The sequence below is a fragment of the Thalassophryne amazonica genome, chromosome 3 (assembly GCF_902500255.1).
Source record: "Thalassophryne amazonica chromosome 3, fThaAma1.1, whole genome shotgun sequence".
In the NCBI taxonomy this organism is placed as follows: domain Eukaryota; kingdom Metazoa; phylum Chordata; class Actinopteri; order Batrachoidiformes; family Batrachoididae; genus Thalassophryne; species Thalassophryne amazonica.
In genome coordinates, this window is record NC_047105.1 from 28,227,691 (window position 1) to 28,237,834 (window position 10,144).

At 43.0% G+C, this 10,144-nt stretch overlaps 1 long non-coding RNA gene across 2 annotated transcripts in view; it reads right to left on the reverse strand.

Moving 5' to 3' along the window:
- Positions 1-9,451, reverse strand: part of LOC117506458 — a 23,926-nt gene extending 14,475 nt beyond the window's left edge. For both annotated transcript variants that reach the window (XR_004559475.1, XR_004559474.1), the window contains exon 1: positions 9,243-9,451. This is a non-coding gene — a long non-coding RNA (uncharacterized LOC117506458). The remainder of the gene's footprint in view (positions 1-9,242) is intronic.
- Positions 9,452-10,144: the final 693 nt, after the last annotated feature.

Here is a 10,144-nt window from a genome sequence, read left to right on the forward strand (position 1 = left end):
GACATTTTACCTCTGATCATAGAACATATTTTGTTATGATGCAGGTGATGACATTATGGGGCAAATGTGATATAGAACCGTGAAGGCCAAATTTCCAGAATTGTGGAACAAAGATTCCTGTTGAGATCAAAGCAAAAAACACAATCCAGCATTTAAGCTTTCAGTCACAGGAATCCAGTTTGTTGTCATCAGAGGGCTGATGATAACACGACGTTGAAGTCGGGCCACAGTGGATCAGTAATGTTTTGTCACACCATAAACACATTATGTATTAGGTCATTCCATTGTAGAGGCGTGCACAATGCCGGTCCACAATGCCGGTGTGACGTTCATGTGCATCCCGCATGATGTGTTTACACATCATGCAGCTGCTGTGAAGACAAAATGAAGAAAAAATAAAGAAATACATGTTGCGACGGTTTTGTGCACGCAGGAACAAGCCCAGTCTCATTCTCCCATCATGAAATGATTCAAATTGCACGCGAAACACACGCACTCATGTGTTGTGGGGGGAGCCGACACTCTGGCATGCCAAATGTGCACTCTGCAATTTCACGTGGGGGCAAATTCCACAGCCAGCTCGACGGTGATTGTCTGCTGACTGTTGTTGTGCTAACAGCGCGAATGGCCACACATTTTCTAAGCGCCATGCAAGCGGTGTTAGATGTTCATGTGTGTCAGCTGGAATTTGGCAGACACCTGCTGCGAGAGGGTTTGATGGGCTCGCACAGTGCACACTCTGTCTTTCAGCCGCAGGTGTATGCCAATAGTTGTAGCAACAGGTTTATGAGGTGTTGGAGGCAGCTATGGTTTTACACATATTGCATATGATTCCTGCTTCATGCGCAAATCGACCACATTCGTACTATGTGTGAAGGGGCCCTAAAATGACATAGATCCTGTTACAGTTGGTTCACCAACAAGACAAATATTAGGAGACTAGAGTCAGTGTCTCAAGGCACAGAGGAACCCACTGCAGGTCCCTCCACTGCTCCAGCTGCAAGACTCAAAAGTGCCTCCAGTCCTTTCAAATGGGCCCTTTGCATATCTTCCAGGAGGAGAAGGCTGACAAGACTATGCACAATGTTGAAACCTTCAACATTGTGCAGAGTCCTTTGTCAAATAAAAGATGGCTTACTTTTTTTACTGGTAACAATACCAGGCATTCACTAAATTAATACATTTTTTTTTTTTCTAATCATGGGGTGTTGGGGTAGGGATACAGCTTTCCAACAACAATAATTAAATTCAGCAGGTCAAATTACTTAGAAATATAAGTTGTATTTTCTCATCCAAAGCAAATAGCACCACACTTCTGACAAATTTGATGAATCGGACGGCAATTTTGTTTTATGCAAATTAGGGGTGAAGGCATAAAGATACAGCTTGCCAACAACAATAACTAAACTCAGCATGTCAAAATACATAGAAATAGAAGTTTTATTTTCTCTTCTAATGCAAACACAAGCAAACTTTTGAAAAGCTTTGTGAAATGAGTGGCCATTTTGTTTTATGCAAATTAAAGTGAAGGGGTAAAGATACAGCTTGCCAACAACAATATGTGAATTCAGCAGGTCAAAATACATAGAAAAGGATGTTTAGTTTGCTTTTATATTACATATACAACCAAAATTGTTGACATTTTGACATAATTGGTGGCCATTTTGCTTTATGCAAATTAGGGGATGAAGGGGTAAAGATACAGCATGCCAACAGCAATTTTTGAACTCGGCAGGTCAACATGCATAGGAATCAGTCTGTTGTCTGCTTTTTACAGAAAATGTCTTGGGCACTTTATACAAGTTTCTTTTCTAAAAATGGAACCTCACTATATATGACATATCTCATGGCATTTCATGATGCCATCACAAAAAGTGATTTAATCTATTAGTTAGTGATCCCATCATGAAATGTAGTAGATTTTCATGAAGTGATCACACACTAATGTCATGATGGTATCATGAAATAATAGATCACAAATGTGTGTGTGTGTGTGTGGGGGGGGGGGGTCGATCTAGTACCATGAGACTGGGCGTTTAAAGTTATTTTTTTGCAGAAACAAATAAAAACTGGAATGAATCACTTTGGCCTGGGAAAGTAACTGTGATGGACTGGTGGTGCATTCAGGGGGAGCCATAGACTTGCATCCGCTACCCGCTACAGAATCCAGGAATCAGCGTCAGCACCAGTGGTCCTCTGGGCCTATTTAGGATGACATTATCTTTGATCTTTGGATTTGCTACAGTGTGTGCTTAAAATCACGGGAGTCCCATTGAATAGTGCAGCTGTGCACAAGCCACAAATCAGTAAGTTGAGTCCCTCCAATGCTTAAGTGTCTCTGAGCAAGATTCTAAAATGCATTTCTCAACTTGATGTCCTGAAAGAAGAATAAGGATGAGGTCATAAATCTTTGCCTGTCTGTGATGACAAATAAACTTTCCAGTTTGGGTTAAGTGTAGAAAATGTACCATCCCTGAGATCCCACAGTGCAGTGCTGTTAACATCCAGAGGCGCTGACCGGCCCACATCAGCCTCATAGTGTTAAATTTCATCTTTCATGTGGAGAAACACGATAATTAACCCGAGTGACCTCAAAGATTCTCTTTCATCTCCTGCCGTCTTATTCTCTTTCATCATTTCTGAGCTGTTAGCGATTTGTTTTCATCTCTATCAAGCTTGTGTCGGCTTTTTGTTTGCCTTATTAATACTGTTGCACCTGCCTTCTCTGCCTTCCCGCTTTAATACCCAAAGAAACAGGGAAACGTGCGCGCAGGTATGATTACGCACATTCTGACACGCGTTAATAAGCTCACAAACCTTCCTGCGGGCATCCTGCTTCTGATGCTTTAAAGCCTGTAATTTGTGGAAAATTATTCTGTTTTGTCCTTTAAGAAGCGGCGCGTTGCGTCTCCCTGGGGCCACGGCTGTGATAATGGCTGTCTCTTAATAACAATCACTGTTCTCGCTGGCTGGCTTTATTTTGACAAAGCGGCTCGTCTGAAAACATGCAAACAGATGTGACCTTAACCAAGCGCTCGGCGGATTTGTGTTTTCGGTTAATCTCAGAGGGAACCATTATTTGTGCATGTTTTATGGAGAAAGAAGAAAAAAGAATGGTTTGCTTTCGATGTAGTCTTGACGCATTCACATGGGAATGAACAGAAATAACCAAGACATTTTTCTCTTTTTTATTATGTATCATTCATCTTTGTTTAAAATATCAGTTCAAAATATCACTTAGCAAGCTTGAAGGCAAAGACCTACAGACTGTTTTCTCATCTTTTCTTGCTTCACAAACTGCAGTTGTCGCTTTGTGCTGCTCCACTCAGAGTTTAGGATTTGTCCCATTTTAAATTTCATAATTGCTTGATTACTACATTTCTTTCTGTACAGCAACTTGAGATATCTCATTTTATCTGGATTAATTCTCAGAGTGGAACGCTGTGGATCCAGGATTAGGACTAACCCACTGCAACACCATATCAGAAAATAAATAATCAAATACATAAATAAGCAAAGTGGTGGGAGTTAAAGGAATTGACATAGAATCCAAAATGTAAAATTAGAATACATGGAGAGTGTAGTACTGTGCAGATGTTAATAATCAGCTTTATAAAGCTATATAAATGAAAACACGTTGAAAATTGAAAAATTGAGACACTGTTTTGGATTTTTAAAAAAGGACGGTATATTTCTTCTCTATTGAGGTTTTATTATTTTATTCATTCATTTTTCATGCATTCTTATGTGTTTGTGATCCTTGAATTTGCCCAGCAGCAAAAAGTGGTTTATTGGAAGCTGACAGTGTAATCTGATGTGGCTGCGTCCGAATCAATACTAAAAGTTATCGGTTATCTGTAATAAAGATACATTTTTTAGCTGTTTATTGGTTTAGCGTCATAAAAGATAACTTTACAGTTATCGGATTAATGGTTATCAAAGCTCATTTTTTGGTTAGCTGTGCCCACCACTGGCCCTTTTTTTTTTTGAGTTTTGCATTGTGCATCTCCAGCCCCTCATCTATGCAACCATGTAGGATCACACTTCTGCAACGTTAAGGCCAACATCAGCACCACAAACCTCTCAGGCTGCAGTCAGCCTTCTGTCACACATTTCTGCACTTACTTCAGACACACAGTGTGATGCGGTTTCTGCATCTGTTTGGTCATTTACCAATACCAGTGATATGGAGGACAATAACACTGAAAAACAATACAGCTTCCAGATGATATACGTATTTTTGAGTGAACATGACTGAAGATTCATTTCTGCGCTTTGCACAGGTCTGGTAATCATGTTGTGTTGTGTTTTTGTTGTTGTTTGTTTGTTTTTTACTATAGGGAGGTTTGTGCATCTAAAATGTGTTTGATCTTGAAACTTTTCCAGTTTTTAATGTTATCTTTGTTGTTATCTGACAACAGAACAACACAACTAAAGGCACAATAAATCTGAAACTGAAATTTAACAAACATGTCATTTTCCCCTCCACCACAGGATTATTATAATGTCACCAAAAATAATGCCCCCCCCCCCCCCCCAAAAAAAAGAAACTAAAAACACTAGCTGTGATAAACTCTCACAGAAATCAGAAAATGCAAAGGAAATCACACAGTGTCACATTTTAAGAAGAATTTTAAGAGGAGTTTGTGGGCAGACAGGACATTTATGGCAAAGTTGTCATTTATTTTTGTCCAGTGTGTGCGCGTGCAGTGTGTGTGTGTGTGTGTGTGTGTGTGTGTGTGTGTGTGTGTGTGTGTGTGTGTGTGTGTGTGTGTGAGACCCTGACTGAGCTGAGGAATGACTCAATAATCGTCACTCTGCTCTGCGCCCGTCCACCCTGTGAGCATCAGTTATGACACACACATACACACACACACACACACACACACACAGCACACACCATCATTCACAGATTCACACCAGCAATTATACATGCACACACACAAACACACACACACACACACAGCACACACCATCATTCACAGATTCACACCAGCAATTATACATGCACACACACAAACACACACACACACACACACACACACACACACACACACACACACACACACACACACACACACACACACACACACACACACGCTGTCTAATCCACCTTTAATTTGATGGACAGGAAACACACCTCAATTTAACACACACCGCCTCCACCATCTGATCATAATTCACTGACACGTGGTCACAGGCATTGACCTTATGGTCACCACGGTAACCTGTCACACGCTTGACCCTGCCACTTTGCAGCGTTTAATGTTTAACTGATTAGGCAGTGATTGATTAAAGCTTTTCTGATCAACTGGCACTCACTGATGAATGGATTCAGCAGTCAGACATCGAGCCATCGTGTTTGATTATCTTTGATTATTAAAGTCACACAGGAAGGGGCCGTGTGCAGGGGTGGTGGCTCAGTGGTTAGTGTGCATGGTTTCAGTGTGGAAGGTTCCTGGTTCAAACCCCACTCCTGCCTCATTTGTCCATTTAATGTGGAGTTGTGTCAGTAAAAGGGAAACATGATGACCAGACCTGTACGGAGTAAAATCAACATGCGGATCCACCTTGGATCTGCAGTGGTGACCCCGAGCGAAAACAAGAGAGCAGCTGAAGGGACTTAGCTTTACAGGAAGGGGCCATGTGTTCCAAAACAGAAGGTTCCTGGTTCAATACCAACCAGTGTGTCCATTCTCCATGCAATGTGGATTTGTGTCAAGAAGAATATCTGGCATAAAATAGGTTGGAAACCAACATGCAGATCCATGTGAGACCTGCTGTGGCAACCCTGAGTGACAAGAGAGGAGCTGAAAGAACTATACTAAGGTCACATGGGACCAAATTGGTCCCTTGTGACCTCACCAATAGTCGCTGATAATCTGGTATCTGAGTGATACACTAAATAAGACTTTCCACAGCATGTCATCACAGGCCTATTCGACTGATGGGACCTGACACCTGGACGGCACATTTGATGCTGCACTGATAAAGTCTTCACTGACGGTGTTGGTCCAGCCGCCTCCATACTTACTGTGGATGCTTTACACTGTTAATAAATGAACAAAATAAAATTCAATCTGTTCTCTTAACAGTAACAAGCTGCCATCTGTGGTTGCCAGAATATTCTGTTCAAATATTATAGGAACAAGATCTAAATATTTTCACAGAAAACCTATAATTTGTATGGTATGAAGTTGTTGAATTTTACAAAAACTAGTAATGCCAACATTATTTCTGTGTGAATGTGTCATCATCAGCAGCAGCATTTTCTGCCACTTATCTGGGCACAGGTCACAGTGGCACAAGACCAAGCAGCTCCTCCCACACTTCCCTATCCTACAGCCATATCCTCAAACACTTCTTGGGGTATCTCGAGGCTTTCCCAAGCCAGATGGGAGACATAATCCCTCCAGCGTGTCCTGGGTATTTCAGGAGGTCTCCTCCCAGTTGGATGTGCCCAGAAGACCTCCTTATGGAGACGACTATTGGGCATCCTCATCAAATGTCCAAGCCACCTCAGATGGTTCCTTTCAATGTGTAAATGCTGTTTTTACTTATTGTATATTGAATGTCTTTCACTGAAATTTTGTTGTGCTGATGACTGAAAGTATAACAGCACATATAAATATTTTGCTGCGGTCATAATTGACTTCACTCTGTCTCTTGAAGGATAAAGTGAACTTTTGAATTTTGAGGGTTGTTTGAATTTTGAGCTGCATTTCAAGTTTTTGGGACAACACACTGCAGGCAGGTTCATGTTGGATCAGGACGGATAGCCTGTTCCCAGCTTCTACCATCTGTATGTTAAAGTGTCTGCACCTAATTTGTCCCTGTGCACATGTCCAAATCTTAACAGTGGTACTTGCCATTAGTTTGTGACTTTAAGTTGCTTTCGTTAAAAGTGTGGGCCATGTGCATAAATAAAAATAACACAAATTCTTTCACAATATTATACTTAGGTAATGTGGTTTTTTTTGTTTTATTTTTTTTTTTTAGTGAGAGTATATACTGTACACTATATACACTGGATCTGCAGAATATCTATGACTGCATAAGGTGTTGTATGAGAATATCTGCTGTTAGAGTGTAATATGACAGATATTCATGGATGTATTGTTGGAAGGATTCCCCACTGGACAGGAAAACTGTTTAATGAGGTCATCACAGTCTGTCAGTGATCAAAGGCCTGTGAGACAACTGATTGTTCAATCACATACGTTTATGACAGCTTACTCAGACCAGATGCCCACGCAAGCCGGTAGCTGAGGAAGCAGTCTATTATCAAGCAATTTCTTACCTTGTGGGGACATTTTTTCAATCTACAAAGGACATAAACACACAAGTGCACATCTCCATTTACTAACTGTTCAGTATGGGTCAATAATGGCTGCAAAAGTTTCAGATAACGTGAAAAGAATGTTTTTGCAGACAGCTTCTAATGGGCCTGTCACACCTTGATGACCTAACCAGCGTATGTCGAATCATTACAAATTTTGCCAATATGCTGGCTACGTCCAATAAATTATGCAGCTGTCACACCACGGTGATTTAACCAGCATATGCCGACAGCCCTGTTTGCACCGAACAGTCCGGGTCAGTACAGCATGGTATGGTAGGCGTCAGAATGGTTAAGTCTGGTTTTTTGTATTTCCAGTGTCAGCAGAACCCTTTTGTCTAGTAGGCAACTTGCTCCCGATGGACTTTGTGCTGGTGTGATGCTGTGACACCCTTCTAATCTCTACAAGGCTGTATTCATTTCTTTTATTTCTGTTTAACACTTCTTTGTTTTTAAGTTTCATCTGTTGTGAATCTTATTTAACTAAATTTCTCCTGGTGTGAATTTTAGGAGGGGTTAGCATTTCACTAGCGGTTAGCTTGTGTTAGCTAGGTCACTTTTTTATTTGTTTCTTTCATTACTGTTACTATCAGTCTAGTTTTTCAGTGTCATTGCTCAGCTCATTATTCTATTCTTGTGTGAATCTTAGGAGTGGTTACATTAGCATCTTTGTTAGCAGTTAGCTTGCGCTAGCTTGGCTGCACTCTTGAATTTTCTGGTGCACAAAGTACATTGCTTTTAACTTTACATTAATCCTGCATGTTACTGGCAGAGAGGGTGGCTCTTTTAGAGAGCCGTGCCTGTAAGCCAGAACAGCTTCTTAGCTAAGTGGAGTTAAATATTACGGGCACTCCAAACAAGGTTAATGTTGGGCTGGCTAGCATGTCCATTAGCATCAACCTAGAAATGCCGGCTGTGGATGCCGGCTTTTGGACTGTGGTTAGGCGGAGGAAGTCACGTAGGGCTTGGTGCCCGGTTGCGGTACCCCAATCACACTCACCACTGTATACTGTGAACTGGTTTTCTCCCTTGGACATGCCTGTTGTGAGTTCTTTGAGCCCATGGGTGATTTCCAGCCAGGCCAAAATGCCAGGCTTTAGTGATTCTATCACCAGCAAAGTCAGGTTACATATGCCGGCAGACTTTAAATGTATTCCTGGGGCCAGAGCTCCCGACCTTGCCTCCAATCTTAGGGTGCTGATGCTGCAGAAGGGTGGACAGACAAAGGAACATGACACTAGATACAGTCACAGTTATTCAAGGCAGCACCAATCATGTCAGAATGAAGCACTCCGAGTTCACAAAAATGGACATAGAGAGGACTTGTGACCTTGCCAGAAAGATGTGTCGGCATCAGTTAATAGTATCTGGTCCCCTTCCATCCTGGGGTAATGATGAGGCATTTAGCAGGCTGACATTGCTAAATAGGTGGCTGGCGCAATTTTGTTGACAGCAAGGCTTTAGTTTTATTGATAACTGGCCTTCGTTCTAGGGCCACTGTAGCTTGCTGATGGCGAACAGCCTTCACCCATCATCTTGTCTGTGAACATAGATAGAGCTGGGAGGTGGAGGTGCTAGCAGTGAGTTTAAGACTTTATTATGTGCCATGAGAATTTTCTCACATCGTCATCATCGCCATTACTGTTTGCATTCCACCACGCGCTGATCCCTCCGTAGCGTGTGACGTCATTCATGATGCAGTAGCAGGGATCCAGTGTCAACACTCTGATGCGCTGATTGTTATTTCTGGAGATTTCAATCATGTGGACTTGGGCCCACATATTGGAGGCTTCACTCAGTATGTCAATTGTACCACAAGGCACGATAAAACACTGGATCTCTGTTACATCAATGTGAAGGATGCATACAATGCTGTGGCCTGCCCCCTCCGGGCAAGTCAGACCATCTAGTTTCATCCTACAGACCTCGTGTAATGAGACTGCCTGTAACCAACAGATCTCACAGGAAGTGGACCTCAGACCAGCGAAGCTCTGAGGGACTGTTTCCAGTCTACTGACTGGAACACACTTCTGGTCAGACAGGGTACTAATGACAACTTGGAGGGACAGGTGGACTGTGTCACTGACTATATAAAATTCTACATGGATGTGGTGGCCCCTGTTGAAAAAAACAACAACACCAGGGAAGTATGGAGTGGTATGAGAGCCATTACTGGCTGCAAAGTGAAGGAGAGTGGGCCACACGGGGACACCGCTATGGCCACGGACTTCAATCGCTTTTACTGCAGGTTTGAATCTGCTGCTGTCTCCTCTCTGTTCCACCCAGCGGCATCTCCACCTCTGCTGCTGCCTCCTGCTCTGTTCCACCCAGCAATGTCTCCACCTCTGCTGCTGCCTTCTGCTGTACTCCACCCAGTGGCGTCTCCAACTCCGCTGCTGCCTCCTGCTCTACTCCACCCAGCGGCATCTCCACCTTGGCTGCTCATGCCAACTGTTCTGTTCCACCCAGCGGCGTCTCCACCTCGGCTGCTGATGCCAAATGCTCTGCTCCACCCAGCGGCGTCTCCAACTCGGCTGCTGATGCCAACTGCTCTGCTCCACCCAGCGGCGTCTCCACCTTGGCTGCTAATGCCTACTGCTCTGCTCCACCCGGCAGCGTTTCCACTGCTGCTGCTGATTTCAGCTCTGCACCATCTGGCGGTGTCTCCAGTTCTGCTGTCAGCTGCTCCCCTCCACCCAGCAGCTATGTGGGGGGACTGTACGGGGATTATGTCACCGTGGACAAGGTGAGGGCAGAGCTCCAAAAGGTTCATCCTGGTAAATCAGCTGGACCTGATGGCATAGC